At 36.2% G+C, this 8,503-nt stretch overlaps 1 protein-coding gene across 6 annotated transcripts in view; it reads left to right on the top strand.

The window, feature by feature from the left end:
* Positions 1-471: 471 nt before the first annotated feature.
* LOC145678848 (mitochondrial import inner membrane translocase subunit Tim17-B-like) overlaps positions 472-8,503 on the top strand; it is a 35,714-nt gene continuing 27,682 nt past the window's right edge. The window contains exon 1 of one of the 6 annotated variants that reach the window (XM_081749411.1): positions 472-578. The gene's annotated coding sequence lies outside the window, so the exon portion shown is untranslated. Of the gene's footprint in view, positions 579-968; positions 988-1,155; positions 1,314-1,391; positions 1,736-8,503 lie in introns of those variants that run through there. The other 5 variants (XM_081749412.1, XM_081749408.1, XM_081749409.1 and 2 more) reach the window with 5 other exon arrangements.

Below are 8,503 nucleotides of genomic sequence, written 5' to 3'. Positions count from 1 at the left end.
CTCCTCAAATTTAATGTCATCCAGGACTTCTTAGTTGTCGCTGACAGAATCAATCTGCACGACATGTGATGTCCACGGACCAATAGTCAAAGCGGTTCACAAACTCCAATGAACAGATCTCTCACCTTTTGTAGCCACGCCTAGTCCTCCTCTAATTGGAAATTCCTGTCGCTTCCAGGAATACAAGCATAATTAGTATTCGCAAATATTATTGGTTGCTGTTGCACCAAGATGGCCGAACTACTCTCTAGTCAAAAAATATTATAAGGAACCTAGAAAAAGTAAGTTCTTGATATTATAAATAAACACACAACCACTAAATATATTCATAAGAGATTTTTTCATCTTGTACTGTATATTTTTAACTCAACAGTTGGAAAGCTCTGCGAAACCAGAAACCAATTTGATTTTCTGGAATGGATCTTAACTATGAATTCAGAGACATCTATTACCCAGGAACAGTACTAAACGTACAGTTGGAACGTGAAAAACTGTCAGAAGTTAAAATTGAAACTACCAAGCAGAGAGAAACGAAAATGTTAAAAAGTTGGTAACCACGCAGAGAAAATAGCAACATAGTAAATCAACTAATATAAAACAACTTAATGATCAACAAATGTAGTATGAGAAAATTTCACAACACTGCCAAAAATAAATGACAAATTGTTAAATAATATTTCCCTAGCGTTAATGAATTTATATATTCGAACAACAAAAATTAATATCACCTAGGGAAATTTGTGAAAATAGCGAATTATTTAATAAGCTCTTAAAGGACCTTTTCATACAGCCACATGTGTACTTAAAATTTTTTCATATCTGCATATGTCAAGGCTATTCGTTTCTTTTTATCTTTTCGCAATGAAGTTTCATGTCAGAGAACTTTTTATTCTGTGGTGTTACTTTGAACCTAAATTGGATACAAAACAGTAAAATTTAATACAAGTATTATGCACCTTAATTTGTAAATATACATAATTTATGTTTGTAAGTAAATCAGACAAATTTTGCTACATAAACAAAATCGCATGCGCAATCAGTTGTGCCAGACTATACAATATGTTCTATCAGAAGATAATTAATTGTATTAAGGACAAAGTGATGATTCCAATACCCATATCATGTTTTTAATTATATTTCTTGTTAATAGCATTCAAAAAAGGTTTTACTGTAATAGTTAGGTACTAATTATAATTTCCAAACTATATTGATGACTGTAATTTCTGTTGGCTACACTGGTCTTGGAGTGGGTTGGAGGGTGAGAGAAGTGGTGAGGTTCCTACCGAATTATAAATTGCAAGGAGTTGTGTGAAGTAAGTTTACATTGATGGAGTTACTTTATCGTTTTAGCTAAGTTAACAATAAGTGTAAAATCTTTGAATGACCATGTAGTCGAAGTGTATTATGAATTGTCAATGATACAGATGATGCAATGCGGTCCTGTAGAGCGACATGCGTACGAGTTTCTTTGTAATGAGGATATTACTTTTTTTTCATTATTCCTTCGCATTTACATTGCTTTCTGAAAGCAAAATTACTGCATGTGTTCCCTTATACGTGTCCACTTTAAGAAAAGTTAATTTAGCGTTAATAAGCTGGTACACGTTCAGTACAAATGAATGTTATTTGAAGTAAGTGCAAGGACTGAATGTATTGAGCATCACAATATGGAAGACTACGGGTAAAATATGCAATAAAAGTGTATTGGAAGTAGGCATAGCAGTAACTGAGTTAGGTTTGTATCCTCTCGAGAGAAAAAAAAATACTACGGCCTATGTTTAGCAGAAGTGGTCCAGCTCTTTTCTCTAAAAAAATGTTACAATTTTGGTAATTTCTGTTCACATTCGGTTAGTTTAGGTTAGGTTAGTTTGTTAAATTAATGTAGGGATCCCGCATAATTTTCCCAAAATTGATAGAATTTCGCTTATTTCTATAATATTAGGTAAGTTTAGTTTATGTTAGGTTAGATTAGATTTGGTTACGCCTAAGTACTTGCATAATTCATTTCTCCTTTAAATTGTGTGTTTTTACGTGCTTCTGGATCCCTTGTACTAAACATACTCCAATACTACAAATGTAATTTGTATTTTTATCTCGCATTCCTTGTACTGGACTGGAAGAGATCATAAGTAATATTACTGCTAAACTGAATGAAGTTAGCAATAGAACATAATTTCGTGTAGCTTATATCAGTTTAATGGTTTATGGAATGTAACTGTAATTGCCAAGTTTAAGAAAGCTGGCGACACAGTGGCTCGGCGTTGGAGCTCGCACTTGGTGCGAGGGTCTTAAATTCAATCTTAGGCCGTGCGAGTTTGTGGTGATAGTATCGTGTCATTAGGTTTTCTCCGAGGTCTCTTTTCCTCCCACATTCTCAATTCTCCCATAAACAGGAAAATAAACCGTCGGATTGAGTATAGCTCGCTCCCCCCATTGATTTTTAACGAATCATAGTGATTCTAACGATTCATACTAGTTCATAATGAATCGGAATCGTATGTTATGTAGATTTAAGGTGTAAATCTTGTGGTAAGGAAGCTCTTTTAGTATAAGTAGTAGTAGTAGTAGTAGTAGTGGTAGTAGCAGTAGCAGTAGTAGTGATAATAGTACGGTAGTAGAAGTAGTAAGTAGTAGGGGTAGTTAGGGTAATAGTTAAGAACAGCTACTTATCATCTCCCGTGCACGAGGATACATCTTACTGTTGCACTACCTAAACACCCTAAGTGCAAGGGCAAGAACTCAGTCTATTACCTACTTTTTAACATCCTAGATAGTCAATGAATAATTCCTGAAAGTATGGCGTTTCTTGTCCTTTCCTAAATGGGAAGTACGGCTCCTTGACTATAACCGTAGTTAGTAGCAATAGTAGTAGTAGTAGTAGGAACGGGTTAGAAGCCCCGCAGGGATTGGTTGGGTTCTGTTCTCGATATAAGCAGTAGTAGTAGTAGTAGTGGTAGTAGTGACTCTTCCAGTTCCGGTGACAAAGAACTGGGGGGAGCGGGCTATACACAAGCCATAACCGTCATATTGGAAAATGAAAAAAAAAAAAAAAATCATTCTTTGTGGACGTACAAACCTTTGCTAAAGTGCCTTACGCCCTGCATTGGCAACTACTAGCTTTTAGTAACTAGCTACGTAGTAATGTAGCACATATTAGTGCGTATTTTCCGCGCTTCTAGTTAAGATTGTACTGAGAATGACTTACCAGTAAGAATATGACGACTTCATCTTTCGTAGTATACTTATACACCAGTTCTATTCTCGATGCGCATAGAGACACAATAAAACCTGTCATATCCAGTAAACCCGTTTCCGAATATACTCATATAACAGAGTCATGGGGACATAATATTTTGCTGACAGTGTGGGTTATAATAAGGGAGGCGTTTGTGCCACAGAGTAGGTTCAGTATTTTCAAGGTAAAAAGTATTAAAATTTTGCCGTTTATCAGAAAGTTCTCTGTCACTTTCTTAGAAACTGTTTCTCAAGAATTCCTCGGTGCACATTCACTTCAAAATTACTTTTGTGTTTTCCATGTAAATGTTGTGTCTGGAAATACGCCATAAAAGTCACAAACCAACGTATGCTAAGTGGACACAAAACTACGAATCAAATCTATCACAAAACTATCTAATCAAGTCAGGGCAGGAGCGCAGAAAGGGCCCCGAGCTAAGGGAGGGGATGTCCGTAGAAAACGGGCGCATCAGCGATGGTGGGTATATACGTAAACCAGAATGTTGCTAAAAACATTAGAGTACGTTAGGTTAATTCACACATTCCCTGCGATTACTTACCTTTACGCTGTGTAGAGGACTTGAATAAGTGCTCTGATAAATGAGCTTTCACGTGCTCACTTTATTTTCACACGATCAACACGATGTTCACATTTGAATATGTAAATGTTCCTGCACTTCTTTATTTTCAATACTTTCCTACATTTGCCACACTTTTTGCCCAATTTCAATAATCTGTGCCACTCTACAAAACGTAGTATCACTTCTTCTTCACCAATATAGGTTTCTTATAAAACACAAAACCGAAATGTCACATGCAACTGCCATCTTTGAATACGGGAAATTAATTTCCTGTTTACACGCTAATTTTTAACGTTAGCGTACCTCCACTCAAAATAGTACCAACGACACGCAGCTTTTCAGACTTTAAACTTCTTTTCTTTTCGTTTTTCTTTTGTTTTTGAAATTTTGTTGTTTTGTTTGTTTGTTCATTGTTGGATGTTGAGTGTTGTGGTCTCGTCCTTCCCACCCTGTTCCGTGTTCCCTTTCTTCCTTTCAATTATCGCAAATAAAGGAAAAAGGCTAAAGAAAAATAAAATGCGATGATGATAGCCCGTTTCGGTTAAAGTCTTCAGATACGGAAATGAAGAGGCGGATCTGAGGGGGGGGGGAACCTTCAAAAACACAATATTAAACTTGTTTAGTTAGCTAGAATTTCATGAGAAATAGGATATAGTATACATGAAGCTGCATTAGTTCTCGAAGGAGCAGGACGCTCATACTTTTAAGGATTATTTATTGAGTATGTAGGAACTTAAAAGGTGGTAACAAAGCGACTTTTGTGTACTTACCGACTGATACGAAAATATAAAAGGACGTACCTGTACTTTATATCTGCATGTGTAGTGCCCTTGTACTTTATCTATGACTATGTGTGTGGGGGGAGGGATTTAACGCATATTGCATGCTTTGTGCACATGGATACTTCTTACTATTGCACTACGTAGAAAATTATGGTATTTCATGTAGAAGTGGTAATATAACACAGTATACTACGTAACACAGAAGACACGCAGATCAGGGGGTTCTCATGTATATTATTACTGAAATAAGCAATTCACACTTTCTTAGATATTTTTCGTATTTCTGGACTTTACTCCGGTAGTTAACCCGTAAGGGTTTGTGTGGACTAATTTAGAGATGGACAATGGTGAGTGTGCAAGCAGGACTGAGAGGTTCTACTTTATCAAATAAGCTTTATGGTTTTATTTCCCTTTATCCGTGGTTAGTGACATTTCTTCAGTTCCATCTTCTACGTAACTTATTACATTGATCAGTTAAGATATGTTTTCCTTACCTTTTCCTAAAACTAGAGTGGGTAAAACTTGTTGGCTTACATAATATTCTTTCAGATACATGTATAATTTTGAGTAACTCATTTCTACTGTTAAAATATTCATTAATAAACTTGGTCAATGTTCCGTTAAGGGGGTCCAGTTTCTTTGACACCACTTCTTTCTATTGATTTTCGTTTGATTACATAATATAACGTTATATTAGGTTCTATTAGGTTATGTTAGCTTAAGGGGGTCCAGTGTAGTTTTGGAATCCCTTTACGGAACATGGACCATAAACTTAACCCAAAAGCAACGGAAAATATCTAATTGTGAATGTTTCAGAAAACAGTATTACTTTCCACAGCACATACTTTTACGGAAAACTTGCTTTGTCTGTGGAACTACTTTGGTTGGTTATCTTCTTCCGAATAGTGTTCTCTTTTCTTCCAGTATTCCTTCATAAAATTTCCCTTACATCTAAATATTTTTCATGAGCATTATACTTGATATATTATGTAGCTGATTAATAATAATAATAGCAATTTTAAAAAACTGCTTCTCAGACACTTCTTTTACCTGTGATCAGGGTTGGCAAAAACCATGGTTTTTATTAGAAAAACCAAAAAAAACGGTTTTTTTGGTTTAAACCAGGTTTTTTTGGTTTAAATAATTTGCTCTATATATTCATATCATATATGGACAGAAGTTTGTTTCGCCTTGATGTTAGTAGTAATTGCGTTACTTTAGGAAACTTTTTGGCCCCTGGGTCCCTGCCTCAGGACCCATGGTCCCTGGCCGGGGTCAATGACCTAGGGGTACCTAGGACCACCCCCTAAAATTTGGCAGGGGTATATAGGACCACCCCCCAGGACCCATGGTCCCTGGCCCGTGTCAATGACCTAGGGGTACTTAGGACCACCCCTCTAGATTTTGGCAGGGGTACATAGGACCACCCTTAAATTTTGGAAATTGCCAAATCTAAAAATTGGGTGTGGTAGCCTAGGACCACAGTATGTACCTCTATCAGTATTGGGTGTCTATGTCGTTCCCTTTTATGGGTAAAAAATTGCCAAAAAAAAATTCAAATTTCGGGGGTTTTTTGACTTAATTTATCCCCTTTGATGAGGTATTATTATCCTATATGGTTATATGTGCATATACAGGGATTCATTACCTTTCATAAGACATGGGTATATTAATGCACCCCTTTAAATTTTGGGAGGTGTACCTTGGCCCACCCCTTCAATTTTGGAAATTGCCCAATTTCAACATTGGGTATTATAGTATAGAACCCTAGTATGTATTACTATAAATTTGGGTGGTCCACTTCGTTCCCTTTTAGGGGTACAAAATTGCCAAAATTTTAGTACAACCACATGTTTGGTTTTTTTTTGTTTTTTTTTTTTTTTGGTTCATTTATATTCCCTTGGATGAGGTCCTATTACCTTATATGGGTGTATACAGGTGTTTATTTCCTATTGTAAGACATAGGTACATTTGTGCACCCCTTTAAATTTGGCAGGAGTGCCTTGGCCCACCCCTTCAATTTTGGAAATTGCCCAATTTAAACATTTTGGTACAATAGTATGTATTACTATAAATTTGGGTGGTCCACTTCGTTCCCTTTTTAGGGGTACAAAATTGCCAAATTTTTAGTACAACCACATGTTTGGGTTTTTGGCTCATTTTATTCCCTTGGATGAGGTCCTATTACCTTATATGGGTGTATACAGGTGTTTATTTCCTATTGTAAGACATAGGTACATTTGTGCACCCCGGCAGGAGTGCCTTGGCCCACCCCTTAAATTTTGGAAATTGCCCAATTTAAACATTTGGTATAATAGTATAGAACCCTAATATATATTACTACAAAATTTCGGTGGTCTATCTCGTTCCCTTCCAGGGGTACAAAATTGCCAAATTTTTAGTACAACCACGTGTTTGGGTTTTGACCTAATTCATTTCCTTGGATGAGATCCTATTACCTTATATGGTTATATGGCCATGTATAGGAGTCCATTCCCTATTATGAAACATAAGTACATATGTGCACCCCCGGGAATGGTACCTTGCCCCGCCCCTTAAGTTTTAGAAATTGCCAAATTTAAACATTTGGTATCATAGTACTGGACCCTAATATATATTACTACAAAATTTGGGTGGTCCACCTCGTTCCCTTTTAGGGGGCATTTTGTTCCGCTTTAGGAGTGAACCTTGCAATCGTCCCGAGTTTGATTCTTGGAAATGTTGAATTTAACGTCCCCGCGATAACGGTGAGAGATGATAGGACGAAACATGAACTTACTTGACTGAGGATTGAAGCAGGGACCTCATACAGTAGAGACAAGCACTGAGCCATCGTACACGTGTGTTGATTACTATGCAATGGTCCCGAGTTTGATTCTAGGTGTTAGTTTCAGGAAATGTTAACGTTCCCTTGAAACGATGATGAGAAATGAGAAAACATCATAAACTTACTTGCTTGCGGATTGAAGCAGAGACCTCACACATCAGAAATAAGAGCTGAGTCACCATGGCCCATTGAGAAGTTCAGTTTGTTGATTACTATGTCATGGTCCCGAGTTCGATTTTTGTGTTAGTTTAAGAAATGTTGAGTTTAACGTCCCCTTGAAACGATGATGAAAAAATGATAGGAGGAAACATGAACTTACTTCGTTGTGGATTGAAGCGCTGAGCCGCCGTACTCCATTCAGTGCGAACAGTTTCGCGTATGAAAAGAAGACGAGCAGATTATGTTACATTACACATTTCAGTGCGAGCAGTTTATACTAGGTTTATGTTTCATATAGAAAGATAGAAGATCTGCGTTGTCATCTTTTTTACTTCGTGTGCAACTTTGACCTTGAAGAAAACCTTGTTGACTCAGTGCAAAGCATTGACGTATACACATAATCTTATTGTTTAGTTGGCTGTATTTAGAGATGAATCAGACATGTAAGGTTGCTGGTTCGAATCTAGTTGTGTTCGCTGTAACTCAGGGTCTGAGCGATACTTACCGAAATTTTTCCAGTGTTGCCAACACTATCAGAATGAATCGATTCATTTAGTCGGAGCAGTTTCATGACGAAAACTGATTTTTGTTTTGCACACAAAAATTTTTCTGAAACAATTTTGTTTGTACATAAAAATTTTTCTGAAACAGAATTTTGTTTGTACATAAAAATTTTTCTGAAACAGTTTTTGTTTTGTACACACAAAAAATTTCTGAAACAGAATTTTGTTTTCGTACACAAAAAATTTTTCTGAAAACATTTTTTTTTTCGTACACAAAAATTTTCTGAATCAGTTTTTTTTTCGTACACTAAAAATTTTCTGAAACAAAAATTTAGTTTGATTTTTTTTTTCGTAAAACATTGATTTATTTTACCGGTAAACTGATTCAGAAAAAGAAATTGAAATCGCAGTACAGGA

The sequence above is a fragment of the Thermobia domestica genome, chromosome 2 (assembly GCF_964235325.1).
Source record: "Thermobia domestica chromosome 2, izTheDome1.hap1.1, whole genome shotgun sequence".
NCBI classification, from domain to species: domain Eukaryota; kingdom Metazoa; phylum Arthropoda; class Insecta; order Zygentoma; family Lepismatidae; genus Thermobia; species Thermobia domestica.
This window is presented reverse-complemented; position numbering and strand designations above follow the sequence as displayed.